We start from the raw sequence: 20,594 nt of genomic DNA, 5'->3' as shown, positions 1-20,594 counted from the left end.
TTTTGATTTCCATTTGCATGGAATATCTTTTTCCATCCCATCACTTTCAGTCTGTATGTGTCCCTAGGTCTGAAGTGGGTCTCTTGTAGACAGCATATATATGGGTCTTGTTTTTGTATCCATTCAGCAAGGCTGTGTCTTTTGGTTGGAGCATTTAATCCATTCACGTTTAAGGTAATTATCTATATGTATGTTCCTATTACCATTTTCTTAACTGTTTTGGGTTTGTTTTTGTAGGTTCTTTCCTTCTCTTGTGTTTCCCACTTAGAGAGGTTCCTTTAGCATTTGTTGTAGAGCTGGTTTGGTGGTGTTCTCTTAGCTGTTGCTTGTCTGTAAAGCTTTTGATTTCTCCATCGTATCTGAATGAGATCCTTGTTGGGTAGAGTAATCTTGGTTGTTGGTTCTTCCCTTTCATCACTTTAAGTATATCATGCCACTCCCTTCTGGCTTGTAGAGTTTCTGCTGAGAAATCAGCTGTTAACCTTATGGGAGTTCCCTTGTATGTTATTTGTCGTTTTTCCCTTGCTGCTTTCAATATTTTTCTTTGTCTTTAATTTTTGACAATTTGATTACTATGTGTCTTGGCATGTTTCTCCTTGGGTTTATCCTGTATGGGACTCACTGCGCTTCCTGGACTTGGGTGCCTATTTCCTTTCCCATGTTAGGGAGGTTTTTGACTATAATCTCTTCAAATATTCTCTCTGGTCCTTTCTCTCTCTCTTTTCCTTCTGAGGCCCCTATAATGAGAATGTTGTTGCATTTAATATTGTCCCAGAAGTCTCTTAGGCTGTCTTCATTTCTTTTCATTCTTTTTTCTTTATTCAGTTCCACAGTAGTGAATTCCACCATTCTGTCTTGCAGGTCACTTATCTGTTCTTCTGCCTCAGTTACTCTGCTACTGATTCCTTCTAGTGTAGTTTTCATTTTGGTTATTGTATTGTTCATCTCTGTTTGCTTGTTCTTTAATTCTTCTAGGTCTTTATTAAACATTTCTTGCATCTACTCGATCTTTGCCTGCATTCTTTTTCCGAGATCCTGGATCATCTTCACTGTCATTATTCTGAATTCTTTCTCTGGAAGGTTGCCTATCTCCACTTCATTTAGTTGTTTTTTGGGGAGTTTATCATGTTCCTTCATGTGGTACATAGCCCTCTGCCTTTTCATCTTGTCTGTCTTTCTGTGAATGTGGTTTTTGTTCCACAAGCTGCAGGATTGTATGTCTTCTTGCCTCTGCTGTCTGCCTCTGGTGGATGAGACTATCTAAGAGGCTTGTGCAAGCTTCCTGATGGGAGGGACTGGTAGTGTGTCGAGCTGACTCCCCAATGGCATTTTTTACAGAAGTAGAGCAAAAAAATTAAAAATTTGTATGGAGACAGAAAAGACCCCGAATAGCCAAAGCAATATTGAGAGAAAAAACTGAGCTGGAGGAATCAGACTCCCTGACTTCAGAGTATACTACAAAGCTACAGGCATCAAGACAATATGGTACTGGCACCAAAGCAGAAATATAGATCAATGGAACAGGATAGAAAGCCCAGAGATAAACCCATGCACCTATGGTCAACTAATCTATAACAAAGGAGGCAAGGATATACAATGGAGAAAAGGCAGTCTCTTCAGTAAGTGGTGCTGGAAAACTGCACAGCTATATGTAAAAGAATGAAAGTAGAACACTCCTTAACACCATGCACAAAAATAAAGTCAAAATGGATTAAAGACCTAAATGTAAGGCCAGACACTATAAAACTCTTAGAGGAAAACCTAAGAAGAGCACTCTTTGACATAAATTACAGCAAGATCTTTTTTGACCCACCTCCTAGAGTAATGGAAGTAAAAACAAATGGGACCTAATGAAATTTAATAGCTTTTGCACAGCAAAGAAAGCTATAAACAAGATGAAAACCCAACCCTCTGAATGGGAGAGCGTATTTGCAAATGAATCAATGGACCAAGGATTAATCTCCAAAATATATAAACAGCTCCTTTACCTTAATATTAAAAAAATAAACAAGCCAATGAAAAAATGGGCAGAAGACCTAAATAGACATTTCTCCAAAGAAGGAGTAGAGATGGCCAAGAGGAACATGAAAAGATGCTCAACATCACTAATTATTAGAGAAATGCAAATCGAAACTGCAATGAGGTATGACCTCACACTGGTTAGAATGGGCATTATCAGAAAATCTACAAACAGCAAATGCTGCAGAGGGTGTGGAGAAAAGGGAACCCTCTTGCACTGTTGTTGGGAATGTAAATTGATACAGCCACTATGGAGAAGAGTATGGAGGTTTTTTAAAGTAACTGAAAATAGAATTACCATATGACCCAGCAGTCCCATGACTGGGCATGTACCCAGATAAAACCATAAATCAAAAAGACGCATGCACCCCAGTGTTCATTGCGGCACTATTTACAATAGCCGGGTCATAGAAGCAACCTAAATGCTCATCGAGAGACGAATGGATAAGGAAGATGTGGTTCATATATACAATGGGAATATTACTCAGCCATAAAAAGGAACTTAATTGGGTCATTTGTAGAGACGTGGATGGACCTAGAGATTGTCATACAGAATGAAGTAAGTCAGAAAGAGAAAAATAAATATTGTATATTAATGCATATATGTGGAACTTAGAAAAATGGTACAGATGAACCGGTTTTCAAGGCAGAAATAGAAACATAGATGTAGAGAACAAACGTTTGGACACCAAGGGGGGAAAGCAGGCACAGGGGGGATGAATTAGGAGATTGGGATTGACATATATACACTAATATGTATAAAATAGGTAACTAATAAGAACCTTCTGTATAAAAAATAATATAAAATTCAAAAAATTAAAATAAAATGCAAAAAATAAAATAACTGATCATTATTCATCAGGCAGTGGCAGTGGCATTATATATTGCTATTCTGAGCTTTTTGACCAATTCTTGGTTTAAGCACCCTTTGTTAGAGTCTAATGTCATATACATGGTGGAATTAAGAGTAGACTTAAAGTTATGAATGAATCCCCAACGTAGTTTTTATTAATTACAGATTGTACATACCATGCCATAGAGGGTGTGGAACTCCTTTACATTCTAGATAACAGCAGTGGATTCTTTGCTAGCATACGTGTGCATTGCTGTCTTCTACAGAACTTGCTGCGTTTGAATCCCAGGTTGAAGTATATAAAGTAATTTGAACAAGTTATTTTAACTTCAGTGAACACTAGTTACTTCATATGTTAAATAAGCACAATAATATTTGATATTTAACAAGAATTACAAGTAATAAAAAATTTCTCACACAGACTCTAGCATATGGTATAATAATACTTTTAGTGTTACATACCAGTTATTGAGTACTTGCTGTATCCCAGGGCCTGTACAAATTACTCTTTGTAGATTATTTCATTTAATTTTTACAACAACCCCACTTTATAGATGAGAGAACAGTTAGGAGAGGTTAAATAGCTTCCCCAAACACACTATGATATACTCCTTCACACAGTAGGTTCTTAGTAAATAGTAGCTGTGTCATTTTGGGCCTCTGAGAAGCAGATGTTGAGATGGGAATGCAAGAGTTTTACTAGGGGACACTCCATGTGAAGAAAGCGAGATTGGGTAGGGAATGCTTGCAGACCATGATGCATATATGATACATGTGAAAGGAGAGTAAGAAGCAGGATTGGACAGAACAAGTCTCATGCCATGATTTAGATCTGACCAAGTGTCAGCCAACTCAATAAGAAAAGCTTCTGAGCAAAGATTACCAATTAGAACAGTCTTACTACAGTGGGCAGAAGTATCCAGGCCTTAGGACCCCGACATGTTCAGTCATTGACTGAGGTCTGCCTTGAAGGGTGTTGCCTCAGCTCAGAAGCTGAGATAAATCCTGAAGCCTTTAGCAGCTAAAGGCTGTCAGCTCCCTGCCCCCCTTGCAGCTGAATAGCAAGTTCTTTCTTGAAGAGAGATTCTAACTGGACCACCATAACTGCCACAGTAGCCATTATTATTCTTTCATTCTGGGTGTGAGCTTCCATTTTTGATGAGAGGTAGGGCTGTGTGTTCTCCTGAAGTAATAGCTAGACTCAGAAGCTATTTGACATACATAGCTCAGAAGCTATTAAACATAGCTATATTTCATATGGAAATTATATTTCAACTCCACAGAATGTCTTTTTCTAGTATATGATTAATGGCTCAGCAATGGTTGACTTGTGTTGAAGAGGAGACATGGTAAAATATATCCAGCCCACAGAGGCTTGAAATTTTGCTTGTTTTTTATGAGACACAAATGGGGAATTATTCATTCTTTTCTTGGGTTGGGAACTAATGCTGCTTCCATTGATAAATTACCTAGAACTTCATATTTCTTTCTCTTTTCACCCAGATTCCAAATGTATCCAAGTAACTTAGAATTTTTAAACATCTTTCCAAGAATAACAGTATAACTCTCAAAATGGGCAGCGTTTCTAAAATTCTGCAACTCAGGATCTCCATGAAGTCCTAGAAAATTCCAAAGGCATGGACTCAGACATGCCCCTTGATAATTCACTGGGTAACTGCCATACTATATCATTGATGATTCTTTGTTAATAAACTTAAGCAATGTCATATTTTATCAATGGTTGTCCCCAAAACAGATAATAAATGTGAATGGTGCATAAATCCAATGACCCTCACTGTCAACCTGCCCTTCTTTCTTCTGAACGCCAAGGCAGCACTAATTAGCATTTGCCTTGCTGCACAGATGCCCTTCTAGGAAGGACATTATACGTGCTCCACATTCTGGGCTTCCAGAAGGAATGATATGATGAAATCACTATTAATGGGAAGAGGCAGAGTGCTTCCCAGATTCACATTCTAAATAGCAAAGTTATTGAAGGATTGTACCTTTGAAGGAAAGAATTAAAGCGATAGAAGAGGAATGGTGAACAAAGAAAACTTTGGCAGTTATTTTCAGGGAGCAGTTACATGGAACACAGTAGCCATGAATCTCAGTACACAAATTCAGGTGTGCAAGAAGAAAATTTACATTTTTATAAAACCCAGCTTCTGTTTGAGGTACCATTCTTGGAGGAAGACAAAAATTTAATCTCAGTCAGGTTGGACTTTGCCCTGCACTTCTGCCTCCTCCTTTTTCAAGGCTACTCTGACTTGTGTGAAAGTGACATTCCAAATATTTAACAACCCATAGGACAAGGTCACCGACTGTGGTAGGAGCCTTAAAGTTGACCCCCAATTATTTTCACCTCCTAGTTATTATACCCTGTGTAGTCTCTCTCCCAATGAATAGGGATTACCTGTGTCATCAGTAGGATACTTCAGGAATGATGGAGTGTGTCTTTGAAGGCTAAGTAATAAAAGACACTATAGCTCTGCCTTGCTCTCTCTTAGGTCACTCATTCTGGGGAAGGCAGATGCCATGTCACCGAAGACATCCAAGCAGCTTCACAGAGAGCTCCACAAGGTGAGGAACTGAGGCCTCCTCCAGCTTGCCAGCTATGTGAGTGACACATCTTAGGATTGGTCCCCCTGTGCCAGTCAAGACTGCAGACCCAGCTGACCTCGTGACTACAAACTCATGATATACCATGAGCCAGAATAGCCCAGCTAAGCTGCTCCCAAATTCCTAACCCACAGAAACTCTGTGAGACAACAAGTAGTTATTACTGCTTTAAGCTGCCGATTTTTGGAGTAAAGTGCCATGCACCGTGAGGTAACTAATATACCAACCAGTCAGAAAGGATGCAGATGCCAGGTTTAGTGCTTATGTGGCATCCTGGAGGTTCCTCTGCCATCCCAGGCATTAATCCTTTAGTTTGGGGAGGGTAGGTCATTCTGGGTAAATGCCTATCAACAAATATAAAGTACTTTGATAATTTATCAACCACTACAGCCATACCAGTTATATATGAGTCACGCTTATGTAGTCTCAAGGCATTGGGAAGCCTGCCTAGTCTCCCAGTTAGCAATACAGCCCTTGTTTCTCTCCACAAGCGCCTCCAGGTCCTGTGGCTCTCCTGACTACCTTTGGATCACATGCGAATTTGAGATTCCCTCCCTAGGCATACCTTCCAACCTTTTTTTTACTGGGTGCTCTCACCTCCTTGAGGTTCTGACTGGATATATGGCTCTGTCCTTGGGAACCACCAAATTCTGCTTTTATCCGCTCCCCTTGAGTATTCTCTTCCTCTCTATCCCTCCTGCCTCAACTCCCCAGCCCTGTGAGAACAATATTTTAGTCTCAGGGAAAGTTCCCCCACATCCCCAGTGCTTTATTCCCTGGGCGCTGTCTTATTTGTGATTTATCCAGAGGCACCTACTTGTATCCTCTTTGGTGGGTTTTGGAAAACAAACCCAGAAAGATGAGGTTCCTGCCCTCCCAGTTTTCTCCCCAGATAACTCTCTTCTTCTGAGACAAAGATTCAGGATCTGGAGGAGGATAAGGAAAGTTTCACTCTCAGAAAGACAGACAGAAACAGAGAGAGACACATGGAGAAAGAGAATATCACTTCTTACCTCAAAAATTTTATCCCACTACCTTGCCTCTAGAGAAATTAATACCTGGCCACTGTTGTACTGGCTGGGACATGATTATTTCATCAAAGTTTAACAGGCTCTAATTATAGCCATTTGCTCTAATTCCATGGTGATAAAGCAGCCCCTTGGTTTGCTTTTCTAAGTACCTAGTTACCTCAAGGGAAATGCTTTGCTCACAAAGCCAATAGGTACTAGTCATGTTTTATATCTTTTTCCTAGAGAAATCCTTGCCTGACTTCCCCAAATCAGGATTAGGTGGCCTGCTCATATGCTCCAGTATTCCCTGCACTTCCGTTTCCCTAAAAGCACTTATTCCACTGTATTACAATCATTACTTACTTGTCTATCTTGAGACTCTACGTTTTATTTGACACCTGTGTGTCATGTTCATGATCTGTCCCCAGAGACTAAGTATTTGTGGAAAGACAGAAGCTCTATTAGAAAAGTGCTCACCAATCTGGGGCTTTATGAACCAGTAAACTTTCAAGGGCAAAGGTAAGGGGACTGATATACAGTTGCCAACTTTTTATTTTGCTAAGTGAGTACATTAGAAGTAACAACCACAATTTAGCTTCACATCATTCCATCTTAAAACTGCTATTTTAACACTGAAAGAATATTAAGGATTCACTAAAGAACAGTTCCTGAGAAGTAAATTTAACTTTTTACCAGGGACCAGTGACAACTTCTACCTGAGTGACAGATACATTTGAGAACTGCTGCTAACTTCTTAAACCCCTTCCTACTCTCAGATAAGGTAAGGCAGTTCGAAATGGTAATTCACTTATTTTCAAGGTGGAACTTCTAGTTGCTTTTTTTAAAGAAGCACTCCCTAATAGCTAAAAATTATTTCCTATCCTTATTATCTATGTCTTTAAAGAAAAAAAAAGTCATTGAGCATCTTGGCACATGATTCTCAGCTGGGACTCATTACCCTCTTCAAGAGTTTTTACTCTTTCCCAGTGAATCTCGGAAGGAGTGAACATATTAGAAAGTAAAACTACCGTAATTTTGTTTATTTTAAAAATATGTTTGTGGAAGGGTTGCTCCAGTCTGATGTAAGAAAAAAAAATAAAATTATAGTTGAATTATCACATGCTGCAAAACATTTCATCCAAATTTATTTTGGATATATCTCTTGTCTCATAAATTCAGCAAAATTCATTATGGTTAAATTTTACAGTAAAGCAGAGTAAATGTATTATTTGTGTCTTATTTCACAAATCACAAAAATTCTTCATCTCATTGATAAAACTGAATATATAAAGAGCATTTTCATTGGAACTGGAGAAGAAGGTACTGTTATCTCTGCAAATAGATGTGGTATCAAAAAAAGGCAAAGACAATAAAGACAACACAGAAGCAGTGTTTCTATTTTAAATTTCGCTTATTTTGAGAACCCATGGGATAAATTACAGCAGCCTTTGGGAAAGCAGAGCCATTAAAATTAGGAGATGGAGAAGATGAAATCAATGATGATGTAATCTAGACCCTTGATGACACAGGGCAGACTCCCTTAAAGATCTCTCCTGCATGCTTTGTGTGTTGTAATGCTTCAGGCCAAGAGAAGTTTCTGAATCTGATTTGTGCCTTCACAAATCTATGCTTTCTCTCTATTTTTATTTTACTTTGTATAGTGACTTCCTTGCTGTCCTTAGGAAGAAAAAAAAGGAGGCCTTAATAATCTGGTTTTAGTCTGTTTTTTTCTTACAATAGTAATACTGAAAGCAAAAGCATGTTATTTTCTATTATAAAACAATTTTGCAGGTAAATTTCACAGCTAAAATCCAGCCTCTCAATAAAATAGTAGATCAAACAATATCCCTGTGCAGGAATTAAAATTAGTAATCTCATGAATTACAGATCTCCATACTCTAAATTCTCAGAGGAATTATGCTTTTTGTTTGTGTTTTTTGCCTCATTGGAATTCGTTGAAAATAAAAGAGTCTACGGCATTTAACTGTAGTTTGAGATATATAACATGTTAAGTCAAACTTGTGAAAACTAATCTATCTTAATGTATTGGTTGCCCCAATTATGATACCACCTAACATAAAATGTAAGGAATAAATTTATTTAGTAGCTAGAAATGGTATTTATGATTATTATCCTTAATCTAGCCTGATTCAATATGAGTAGAGGACATAAGACGTCGGATTTGCACTATATATTTGAAACAATGGAAAATAGTCTTGCAGGTTTTCACTTAGTTCATAAATAGCTAGTAAAACCTTTAACCATTAATTCTGAACAAAAGTTTTCCCATTCTAAAATGCTAGAAAATTAGAAACAAAATAAAATTATGTTGATATTTTTTGAGAAGTGTTGATGATAACAGTTAGATATTTTTGAACTATCAAGAGCTAAATTTAGATTATCACTTATGAAAATAGTTATAATTGGCAGCATAACATCAATAAGTAGATACTTTAGTGTCAACACAGACAAGATTATCAACCTGAGCTGCATGCTAAGCACAATTAACTAAAAAACAAAAGTTCAACCAGAGTACATTGGTCTGATTTTGAGAGTTCTTTTCCAAAAAATTACAGTCACATAAGAGCAGTTATATGAAATTAACTTAGATAGGCAATTTTTTTCTAATTAGAAAAGATGAAGAATTTTTAATTTAAGGAAGAAAAAGTATGTATTACTCAATAAAATATAAAAACTTTTTGCTGCAAGACTCAGGTACCTGAGTTTCTGAAATGTATCTGAGTTACCAGTGGCCAAACCTATGAGAAGACATAGATTTTGTTTGTTTGTTTGTTTGTTTTTAAAATATTTATTTATTTATTTTTGACTTCATTGGGTCTTCATTGCTGCACGTGGGCTTTCTCTCGTTGTGGTGAGCTGGGGCTACTCTTTGTTGCAGTGCACAGGCTTCTCATTGTGGTGGCTTCTCTTGTTGCGGAGCACGGGTTCTAGGCACACAGGCTCAGTAGTTGTGGCTTGCAGTCTCTAGAGCACTGGCTCAGCAGTTGTGGCACGTGGGCTTAGTTGCTCCATGGCATGTGGGATCTTCCTGGATCAGGGATCGAACCGGTGTCCCCTGCATTGGCAGGCGGATTCTTAACCACTGTACCACCAGGGAAGTCCCTGTTTGTTTTTTGAGAGTAATGGATATGTTTATTATCTTGATTGCAGTGATGATTTCGCAACTGTGAATGTCAAAACTATTCAAATGGTATTTTATATACATTCAGTTTATTGTATTATAAATGAATTATACCTCAGGCTGTCTGAAAATGGAATAAGAACTACATGAAATTCTTTAGATTCTTCCTGAGGAGACATAAGTTTTTGAAGAAATTGTCACTAAAGGAATAAAAGCCAAGTGAATTGTAGCTATGCAAATAAAGATCTGAATAAATATATGACACAAATATAAGGACATGACATTTCTCACAGTTACTGCCCCCAAAAAAGAACTCTACTAAATAGTTGTTTTTTTCAATTGCAGTCAATATACTAAAACACTGATATTCCTTGGAATTCTAAAACTTCGACTTCATTTCTGGCTTTACAAATTATTAATAATATAACTTTATGTAAGTCCCTGATATCTCATTTGATAGAAAATAATAATACCTACCTCAGAGGTTATTTAGAAAATTAAATGTGATAATTGCTGTGAAAGCATAGCACAATACCTGACACATGAATACAATAAATTTTAAGTGGTTAAAAATAATCACTCTGCTAGTGGGAAGCAGCCGCATAGCACAGGAAGATCAGCTCGGTGCTTTGTGACCACCTAGAGGGGTGGGATAGGGAGGGTGGGAGGGAGGGAGATGCAACAGGGAAGAGATATGGAGACGTATGTGTATGTATAACTGATTCACTTTGTTATAAAGCAGAAACTGACACACCATTGTAAAGCAATTTTACTCTAATAAAGATGTTAAAAAAATTTTTAAAAATAGGGCTTCCCTGGTGAAGCAGTGGTTGAGAGTCTGCCTGCTGATGCAGGGGACATGGGTTTGTGCCCCGGTCCGGGAAGATCCCACATGCCGCGGAGCGGCTGGGCCCGTGAGCCGTGGCCGCTGAGCCTGTGGGTCCAGAGCCTGTGCTCCGCAACGGGAGAGGCCACAGCAGTGAGAGGCCCGCGTACCGCAAAAAAAAATAATAATAAAAAATAAATAAATAAAAAATAAAATAATCACTCTGATGAAGTCATCATTTCATAGACTAGTTCTATTTTCTTTTCCATTCATCATTCAGTTCTAGTACAGGATAATGTAGCAAACTGTGTAATATTCCCTTAATGACAGTTAAATGGAAACCTGATATAGATTTGAAAATATTATCTTGGAGGAAGCAAAGGTAATTTTTATTTTTCACATTTTTATGCACACTTTACTAATCCATCTACTTTAAATTTGTAAAATCTGCAGGCAATTGTCTTGAATTTTTAACAAGATATCCAAGAAGCCCAAATGGTTTCTTAAATTTATAAAATAAGCAACTACCTACTCGAAACCAACTTATGAAGATGTGGAATGCAATGAGATTATAATCACACCTGTCTCACATCTTTTCCCACACATAACCTAAAACTGAACCTCTTTAACCCATAAAAACACTGCTGATAAACCCTGCTAACATACAGTATTTCTTTTTCTCTTCTCTTTGGAATTTCTCCTTGATATCCTTAGGGAAAAAGCTAAGATATGAGTATCATTTAACATAATTTTAATTTTGTTTTATTTTTTTCAGCTTTAAAAGGAAATGAAAGCAATTTTCAAGAAATGAACATATGGGATATTTTTATGGGGGCTAATATAATGCTAGTTCAAATAGCTTGTGTTTTAAAAATCTAACGTATTTCTTCCAGCCTATCACTCATCATCCTAACCCTATTCCTCATTACTTACCTACATAGGATATAAAGTAGATGGGGATATAAGAATTGGTTTCCCATAGTTGGAAATAAAAATGTAATTTTTAATCCTTTAATAATAAGTGAAGCACCAATAGCTTGAACAATAACTTCTGGAAATTCTGGAAAACTTTCCTGTGACACAGGTCTATTCTCATACCACTAACAGCCATAATGAAAATCTTCAAATAACAACTTACATCACAAGGTAATCATATTGACCAAAAATACAGGTCAGTTGTGGGAATGTCTGAAAGAGGGAAAATAGGACTAAGAAAGTTTCCTATAACTCCCCTGATTTAGAATTCTAACATATACATGTGAAATAAAAATTATTCAAGAATGAGAAGAGAGACATACATTTCTCTTTACACATTTTTTAAAAATAAATTTATTTATTTATTTATATTTTGGCCGCGTGGGTCTTGGTTGCTGTGCGCGGGCTTTCTCTAGTTGTGGCAAGCAGGGGCTACTCTTCATTGTGGTGCACAGGCTTCTCATTGCGGTGGCTTCTCTTGTTGCGTGGCACCAGCTCTAGGCGCGTGGGCTTCAGTAGTTGTGGCTCATGGGCTCTAGAGTGCAAGCTCAGTATTTGCGGTGCATGGGCTTAGTTTCTCTGTGGAATGTGGGATCTTCCCAGACCAGGGGTCGAAACTGTGTCTCCTGAATTGGCAGGCATATTTTTTTTTTTTTTTTTTTTGCGGTACGCGGGGCCCTCACTGCAGTGGCCTCTCCCGTTGCGGAGCACAGGCTCCAGACGCGCAGGCTCAGCGGCCATGGCTCACAGGCCCAGCCACTCCACGGCATGTGGGATCTTCCCGGACCGGGGCACGAACCCGTGTCCCCTGCATCGGCAGGTGGACTCTCAACCACTGCACCACCAGGGAAGTTCTCTTTTTACACTTTTCACATTTCACTACGTCATTTGGGATACCTGTCATTCACTCGAATTTACTGAGTAGACACCCCTACTGAGTAGACAGTTTTGTTTGGAGAAACTAGGATAGGGATTGAAAGAAACCTTTTGAGTTCTTATCAAGAGAGCTGAAAAGATAAAGCAAACCTGTTAGTTTGCCTGTTTGTCATCTCTTCTCTCTTCCCACAATCCTTGCTGAGTGAGCATGGTGTCACATGACAACTCCCACACACACACACACATCATTCACCCCACCAGATAAACACAGCCGAGACTGATTGGATAAATTGTAGGCACCTGACTCAAGCTGAGCCAGTCAGATTCATCTTCCAGGCATTTGGAATTAGAACTTAGGAATTCTTGTCACAACTTTGGAACATTTAGAGAGATCACCCAAAGCTGACCCTAGTGGCCATGTTTGGGCTAGTATAAGTGAAACAGGGAGATGTGCTCCATAGAGAAAAAGTAGTGATTGAGGTGCATATAAGGATGAAGAAATAAGAGTCCCTGTGGCCCTGGAGAGAGAGAATAGAGAGAATGAAGTCAGCAGCCCTGGATTTTGATGGCATTCTCTTTCCTTGTTCCATTCTCTCATAAAACTTGCCCTTGAGTTTTTAAATAGTGTTTTACCCTTTAAATAAGTTCCCCATCATTACTTAGCTAGTTTGAGTGAGTCTCTGTTCCTCACAACCAATGACTAAGGTAGGAAATGAGCTGTTCCCTACCCTCACTTTGGAAACAAAGTTTTGCAGAGATATACTGTTACAGAGTTACTCTTATTAACTTGGTAGAATGCTGTGTGTGACAGTTTGGATCTTTTGTTCTTGTTTTCAAAAAATTAGTATATATTTTATGTAAACTTAAAGATACCAAACAAAAGCATAAATTTCATAAATCAAGGCACTAACATAATGTGAAAATAAGAGAAGTATCATTTGACTGTATTTTTAAAATATGATTACAAATAGGGTCCGGCTTTACACTTAAAAGTTTTTTTACAATATTTAAATTTTGCATATATATGAAATGTCTAAGTCTTGACTGTTCATTTTCCAGTCTCTCTTACCTTTTATTATAATCTTGGTTTTTCCCTTTTGTATTAATTTTACTTTTCTTTTTTTAATTAACTTATTTATTTTTTTGGCTGGATTGGGTCTTCGTTGCTGCATGTGGGCTTTCTCTAGTTGTGGCGAGTGGGGGCTACCCTTCATTGCGGTGGCTTCTCTTGTTGCGGAGCACGGGTTCTAGGCATGCGGGCTTCAGTAGTTGTGGCACATGGGCTCAGTAGTTGTGGCTTGCAGGCTGTAGAGCACAGGCTCAGTAGTTGTGGCACACAGGCTTAGTTGCTCCACAGCATGTGGGATCTTCCTGGGCCAGGGCTTGAACCCATGTCCCCTGCATTGGCAGGCGGATTCTTAACCACTGTGCCACCAGGGAAGTCCCTGTATTAATTTTAGTTAGATTTTTATTTTTATCAAATGTACGTACATAGATTTTATTAAGGCAAATTTTACTGAAAGAATTATAATAATGCCAATCCTCCTCTCCCAAACCAAACACTGAATTTTTCTAAAAATTTGTTTTCTCTAGTATTTTCATATTTCTAAATAACATATTTTACTGCTATCTCTGTGTAGCAATGTTATTTTTCCCACTGCCTCCATTCCCCTTCCCCAGTCCTTCCTATACAGGGTTTACTTTATTCTGATTGTCTAAATATATTTTGTCACTCTAGGTCAAGTAGAACAAAAAAGGATATTTTGCACAAGTAGGACACTGCAACTACTCATTCCTTCCTGTACAAGCCTTTATTTTTTCCTGGAATTAGTAACTGCCTAAAGTTTTCATTTTTTTTTCATTTGCCTAAATTTACTGTAGTTTTTCAGTACTGTTTTTCAAGTGTTGAATTATCAATTTCTTCCTTTGCTTTTATTTTTCTTATATCTCCCTGTTCCAATCTGGACTGGTATCTACACATTTTAGTTCTGGGGAATTTTCTTGTGTAATTCTATAGATGATTTCATTCTCTCCATTTTCTTGTTTGGAAATTGGATCTTTTGTGGGATCCTCTAAGTTCTTTACTTTTCATCTCTTGTTTCCCATCTGCTTGATCTTTTTGTTCTACCAGCTGGGAAATTTCTTCAACATTATCTTCCAAATCTCCTATTGAATTGTTAATTTTACCTATCTTATTTTTTATTTCCAATAATTTTTCTTATTCTCTGTTCTGTTTTTATAGCATGTTTGTTCTTGTTTTATGCTTGTAATAATCATCTGTTATTTCTTTGAGAATATTCCTTAAAGTATGTTTTACCCCTTTTACTGTGTCTGTTTTCTTTATGTAATTTATTTTCTCTTTATCTAGTCCAATGTCTGTATTTCTTGTTGAGGACTGTCCTCAAATGTCTTATGATGCTTAATTGTCTGTTTCATATTTAAGCATAAGAGCCTAGAATGCCATAGGGAAGCACAATATGTTTGTGAATAGGGTGCCTCATCTGTATAATGATTGGTAATGAACCTGCTTTTCTTTTTTCATTGGAATCTCTCAGTCATCTGTTTCAATAGGTGTTTTCTTTGGGGTCATTTGCTTCTCCAGAGAAGTATTCTCTTTTTTCTTTTTTTTTTTTTTTGCGGTACGCGGGCCTCTCACTGTTGTGGCCTCTCCCGTTGCGGAGCACAGGCTCTGGACGCGCAGGCTCAGCGGCCATGGCTCACGGGCCTAGCCGCTCCATGGCATGTGGGATCTTCCTGGACTGGGGCACGAACCCGTGTCCCCTGCATTGGCAGGCAGACTCTCAACCACTGTGCCACCAGGGAAGCCCGAGAAGTATTCTCTTATTCTCCCACATGGGAGGGTACATACCTCAATCCTATGTTCCAGGAACAGGTAGAGAAGGGTAGCTAGAGTCTTACCAATCAGTACAAAAATTTGGACTTAGTCATTTTGGCTTCAGCCCCATTTCCCATACTGACTAGTGTCCAGAGCCTCTTAGATGTGGTATTTCATCTAGAAGCTAAAATATTGGTACTCTTCAAGTTAGAAGGTGGGAAGAAAATAAAGAAAGATTTACTTAGAGGTGTGGGGAGTAGATGAAATCCAAGGGTCTAGCCACTTTCAACCACTCTCCTTGTTCTCAGCATTGAGCTTCACTACCACCTCCCCCAGTGCCTTATGCTTCCATGTCCTAAACCTTTCCAGGTTTCTGTAGGGAAAATTAGACTAAAAAGAGAACAGGGAGAAGGAGAAAGAGGAGAAGAGGAGGAAGAAAAAGAGAAAGAAGAAGGAGATGAAGGAGAAGAAATGTGTTTCTCATGGATAACCGTCTGTCTAGGCACCCAGGTTATAGCTTCCTTTATTGAACACCACTATCCATCTGCTTTTCATCTCCCAAAGAAATCTGTTGAAATCCCTCATCATATCTTCCTTCTTTTTTTTTCTTATATATTTTTTGTCTCTTTTTACTCCTTTACTTACTTTATTGGGGCTTCAGGAGAATGAGGAAATAGAGGCATGTTCAATCACAAGTTTTCTCCTTACTTCATGTAGAATAAATTCAGATTCCCTTCTAAAAGATGCTTCTGCTCATTGCTCTTGCCAGGTCCTGAGTTTATCCCCAGGGCATAATACTTTAGGGATTTCAACCTGAAAAAAATAGCCTGAAGAATTTTCCTGAATTTACATAGAGAAACTTCAACTATAATGTCCTATAGCTTCTCACCCAAAAGCATGGTATTAGCCAACAGGAAAAAAACACACCATAATAGTGGAAGCCACAGTTAGCAGAGTTGTGAATTTTGAGGCAGTGAACTGCAGGCTCAATGAGTGGAACAGTGATTCAGTTAATTTGATCAATCTGAGTGGTGGAACTCTAGGGACATCCCCAGAGGAGGAGAATGCCATGTGTTTGCCACTGATCTTATGAAATGTGGGTCTGCTCTTTAAACTGCAACCTTAAAAATACAGTACAGAATTTTAGTTTACTAAAGTTACTCTCTACCACTGGGAGCCACCTGGACTTCTACACATTGGCCAAAGCTTTCAAATTACTTTATCAGAGTCTGAGAAAAGTATGATTGTAAATTATTTGCTAATGTAAGTATTCAGATTAGTTAGGAAGATAGCTTAGTTTAATTTACCAAAGCCTGTCCTTTCTTCTTAATTTCACCCTGCTTCTGCCACCGTATTGTAGATGCAGGCAAACATTCTTATGGTACTTGAAAAAGCATTGTGCAACTTTAGGCTTAGGTCGTTCTTTTAGAAAAACTTATACTGACTTTTTAAGTCTCCAAAATCCTCATACACATGAATTTCCACCTGCTATTTTCTTTTTTAGATGTCACATAGTGTAGTTTAATGGCCATTGAATGAAGAATAAGAAAAGTTTTAGATATAGCCATAGTTTCTAATTTCTATGAGTATGAATTTCCCAGGAAAAAATATGTGAAAGTGCTTTGTAAATTATAAAGAAATTTGTATAATCCATTCCACCATTTTTAGTTTTTCAAAGAACACTGAGTGATGATTCTGTTTAAAATGATAAGGAATAAACATTTAATCATTATAATAAAAAGAATTTCAGTGGATTAATTTGATGGGCCTACCTTTTAATTATTATGACTACATAAAAGAAAAATACCCTAAGGCCTTCTCCAAGTTACACATTTTCCCTGTAACTAAGTATAGTGTTTGTTATATGCTGAATTATGCCCCCCACCCCAAATTTATATTCTGAAGCTCAATCCAGTACCTCAGAATTGACTGTATATGGAGATAGGACCTTTAAGGAGGTAATTAAGTTAAAATGGGTTTGTTAGGGTGGACCCTAATCCAATAGGACTGGTGTCCTTACAAGAAGAAGAGATTAAGACACAGAGGGAAAACCAGGTGAAGACAGGGAGAAGGTCACAACCCACAAGCCAAGGAGAGAGGCCTCAGAAGAAACAACCCTGCAGCCAACTTGATCTTGGACTTCTAGCATCCAGAATTGTGACAGAGTAATTTTCTGTTGTTTAAGCCACTCAGTCTGTGACATTTTGTTATATCAGCACTAGAAAACAAATATACTGTTTAAGGCAAAAAAAAAAGAGAAATGTAAGGCCACAGCACATGTTGTCCCAGGATAATATATAGTCCTTCTTAGAAATTTTACTAATATACAGAAGGCAGTTTTTCTAGAAACATGAAAAGTGTGGTAATTTTATTAATTTAATGTTGTTTTTCACATTATTCTTAATTGTGTTTATTTTAGTTTAAATTCTACTAACAGGTAAGTTGGCAGTGTTTCGTATTGCACTGGCCAAAAAGTTTGTTCGGTTTTAAATAAAAATAAAAAACATTTTTCATTTTCACCAAGAATTTTACTGAACAATGTATTCACTAACCGAACAAACTTTTTGGCTAACCCAATACCTCAGGAATAAAACTGCTACATAGTCATACATTCAGTAGCAGCATCAAAACACATGTGAGATTTGCTTTGGGTTTTTTTTTTCTGTCGTACCAAATAAATTTACTGGACGAAAAGCTCAAATATAGCTAGTATGCAAGCCATTCTGTTGGCTTGCATATATATTTCATTTTATATTTAAATATATATATTTTTATATATATATACATATATAGTCAATAAATTACAAATGTAAATAATAGAGAGTAACACGAATGGTATCTTGGCATATCCCATTAATAGAATGCCCTTATGAAGTATGATGGTTACTTTTTTCTTAGTTAAGAAAAACAGTAAAGAGACTTGGAATGTCTACAAAGGACTAGGTAGGAGTTACAAACTTAGAAGTCACTGTTTTTGAAAAACAAGGTAGTTTCTCATTTATATTTAAGACAACTTGAATTTTTGAAACTGTATTGTAGTTCTGATATTTTCATTATTAATAATATTTAGCTTATTATTTATTGATAAGTCAATGAAAATATTTGTAACGTCTAAATAATTTACTAATATCCTCTTACTTGTTCCACATTATGAATCATAAGAAAGAGGACAAGTGTATTTTATTTAACCTAAATATAACAAATGCTAAATACTGTCTCCCTGAATATTGAAATACAATCTCCCTGCATATTCTTTACCCCAGGGTGTTACCAGAGTAGTACCCTAGGGTAAAGGGTATGAAGGGAGATGATATTTTACGTAAATAGTATGGAGTAAAAAGAATATTATCTTGGCATACCCCTGTTAATGGAATGTCCTTATGAGGTATCCTAATTACTTTTTTCTTGGTTAAGGAAAACAGTAAAGAAGGCTTGGAATGTCATATATGAATCTGCAGCACAGTGGAATTGCTTGAGCTGCAAGCAAGTTTTTTGGATTGAAAGGAGATATTCTCAAATCTAGAAAGTACTGTTTAGTATGTATAAAAATAAAATATGTACAAAAATAAAAAGGAGTTAACTTACTTTTAAAATAATGAACTCATAAGTCAAATATAAAATATGAACCTAAGAAAAGTAATAGTAATAAATGAGCAAAAGCTGTTTTCTGGAAACAGTGTATATTCTGATTTCTCTCTTTTTCCTATTTGTGAGTTGTTCGTGCTCCTAAAGGCAACCCCCGCACTTGATCACTAGATTCCCTGCCCTTTCTTCAAGTCAGCTTGTCATTCCAGCAATTCTTCCTTCTCCATCGTTATTTCTCTTTTTTATGGATTGTAAGTACAAAACATGTTGTAGTTTCTCCCATCAGACTTTTGTAAACCTCTTTCCCCTGATATCTCTTATCAAGGACACAAATGACCTTCACCTTTCTAAAGCCAGTGGTTCATTTTCAGTCCTCATTTTATTTGAGCAGCATTTTAAACTGTGGCTTCCAGGGCATTCACTCTCTTGGTTTTCCTCCTACCCTACTGGCTGCTTTTTCTGAAACTCCTTTATTTGATCCTTCATATCTTTTTGACAAAGCAGTGTTCGAATGCCCCAAAGCTACGTCATTGAACATCTTCTCTATAATCTCATCCAGATACATAGCTTTAGATGCCATATATCTGCTGGTGACTTCTTAGTTTGTATCTCCCCTCCTAGATCTGCCTTCTGACTTCAGACTCATATATCTAACTACCTACTTGACATCCTTAACTGGATGTCTAAAAATCATCTCATACTTGACATGACTAAAGTGAACTCCTGATATTACATTCTTCAATCTCCATCTAAGACAGCATCTCCCATAGTTTCTCCTTTATCAGTAATAGCAACTCCATCCTTTCAGGTGTTCAAACCAAAAAACCTTATAGTCTTTCATATCTCACATCCAACCTGTCAGCAAATCCTGTTGACTTTGCCTTTGAAATACATCCAGACTTTAACCACTTCTCACCACATCTGTGTCTCACCTGGATTATTGCAACTGCCTTCTCACTGGTTCCTGCTTAACCCCTTGCTCTCTTATAGTCAATATAAAAGTCCAAATGGGCCTTTTAAAAGATAAGTTAGATCACATCATTTTACTCAAACATCTTGCAACAGCTTCTGTTTCATTATAAAGATAAGACCTTACAGCAAGCTGCTCTTCTAATACCTTCCTATTCTATTGCATGTTAATCCTCCATCCCCCTCCTCTAGCCCCATTGGCCTTCTTGTTCTGGCCTTTTGTTTATGAAACCTGCTAGAAATGGTACCACCTCAAGCTTTTGTACTTGCTTTTCATTCTGCCTAAAAAGATCGCTTTCCTGCATCCCCCTACCTTCCCACCATGTCCCTGTCCCCCACTCCCCAATCATTACGTGGATTATTCTTTCTGTTTCAAATCTTTGCTCCAATGTCACCTTCCTAGTGAGACCTTCCCCAATGACCCTATTTAGGGTAACTCTCCTTCTACCCAACTCTTGGCAATTAGCATACTTCTCTGTTATTCCATACCACTTCTCATCATCTGATGTGATGCATAGTTTTGCTTATTTCATTTTGTATTCTCTGTCACCCTTCACTAGAATGTGAGCCCAGAAAGGAGGAATTATTGTCTGTTTTGTATTGCTTGTATCCCCACAGCCTAGAAGAGTTCCTGGTAGACCGTTAATAATTTTTTTAAATAAATTAATATACACTGATATACTCTTTATTTTTTGCCTCTTCATAACTAGATTTTAAATAACCATAGTCTGCTTTTATTTTGATAAATTACAGCCAATTTATTTTGTATGTTTCTCTCTATTACCCATAAACTAGTCATAGATTTTCTTTTTAATCATAGGATAATAGATTTTTAGAACTAGAACAGACCTTTTAAGGTGAAGAAAATTATTTGGTCACAG

General features: G+C 37.4%; 1 long non-coding RNA gene across 3 annotated transcripts in view; it reads left to right on the top strand.

The window, feature by feature from the left end:
* LOC117308697 (uncharacterized) overlaps positions 1–20,594 on the top strand; it is a 212,572-nt gene that overhangs the window by 13,086 nt on the left and 178,892 nt on the right. For 2 of the 3 annotated variants that reach the window (XR_012327317.1, XR_004522841.2), the window contains exons 2-3: positions 5,383–5,455; positions 7,201–7,285. This is a non-coding gene — a long non-coding RNA (uncharacterized lncRNA). Of the gene's footprint in view, positions 1–5,382; positions 5,492–7,200; positions 7,286–20,594 lie in introns of all 3 variants that reach the window. The other variant, XR_012327318.1, reaches the window with a different exon arrangement.

The sequence above is a fragment of the Tursiops truncatus genome, chromosome 17 (assembly GCF_011762595.2).
Source record: "Tursiops truncatus isolate mTurTru1 chromosome 17, mTurTru1.mat.Y, whole genome shotgun sequence".
Classification (NCBI taxonomy): domain Eukaryota; kingdom Metazoa; phylum Chordata; class Mammalia; order Artiodactyla; family Delphinidae; genus Tursiops; species Tursiops truncatus.
The sequence above is the reverse complement of the archived record's forward strand: the minus strand, read 5'-3'. Positions and strand labels throughout refer to the sequence as shown.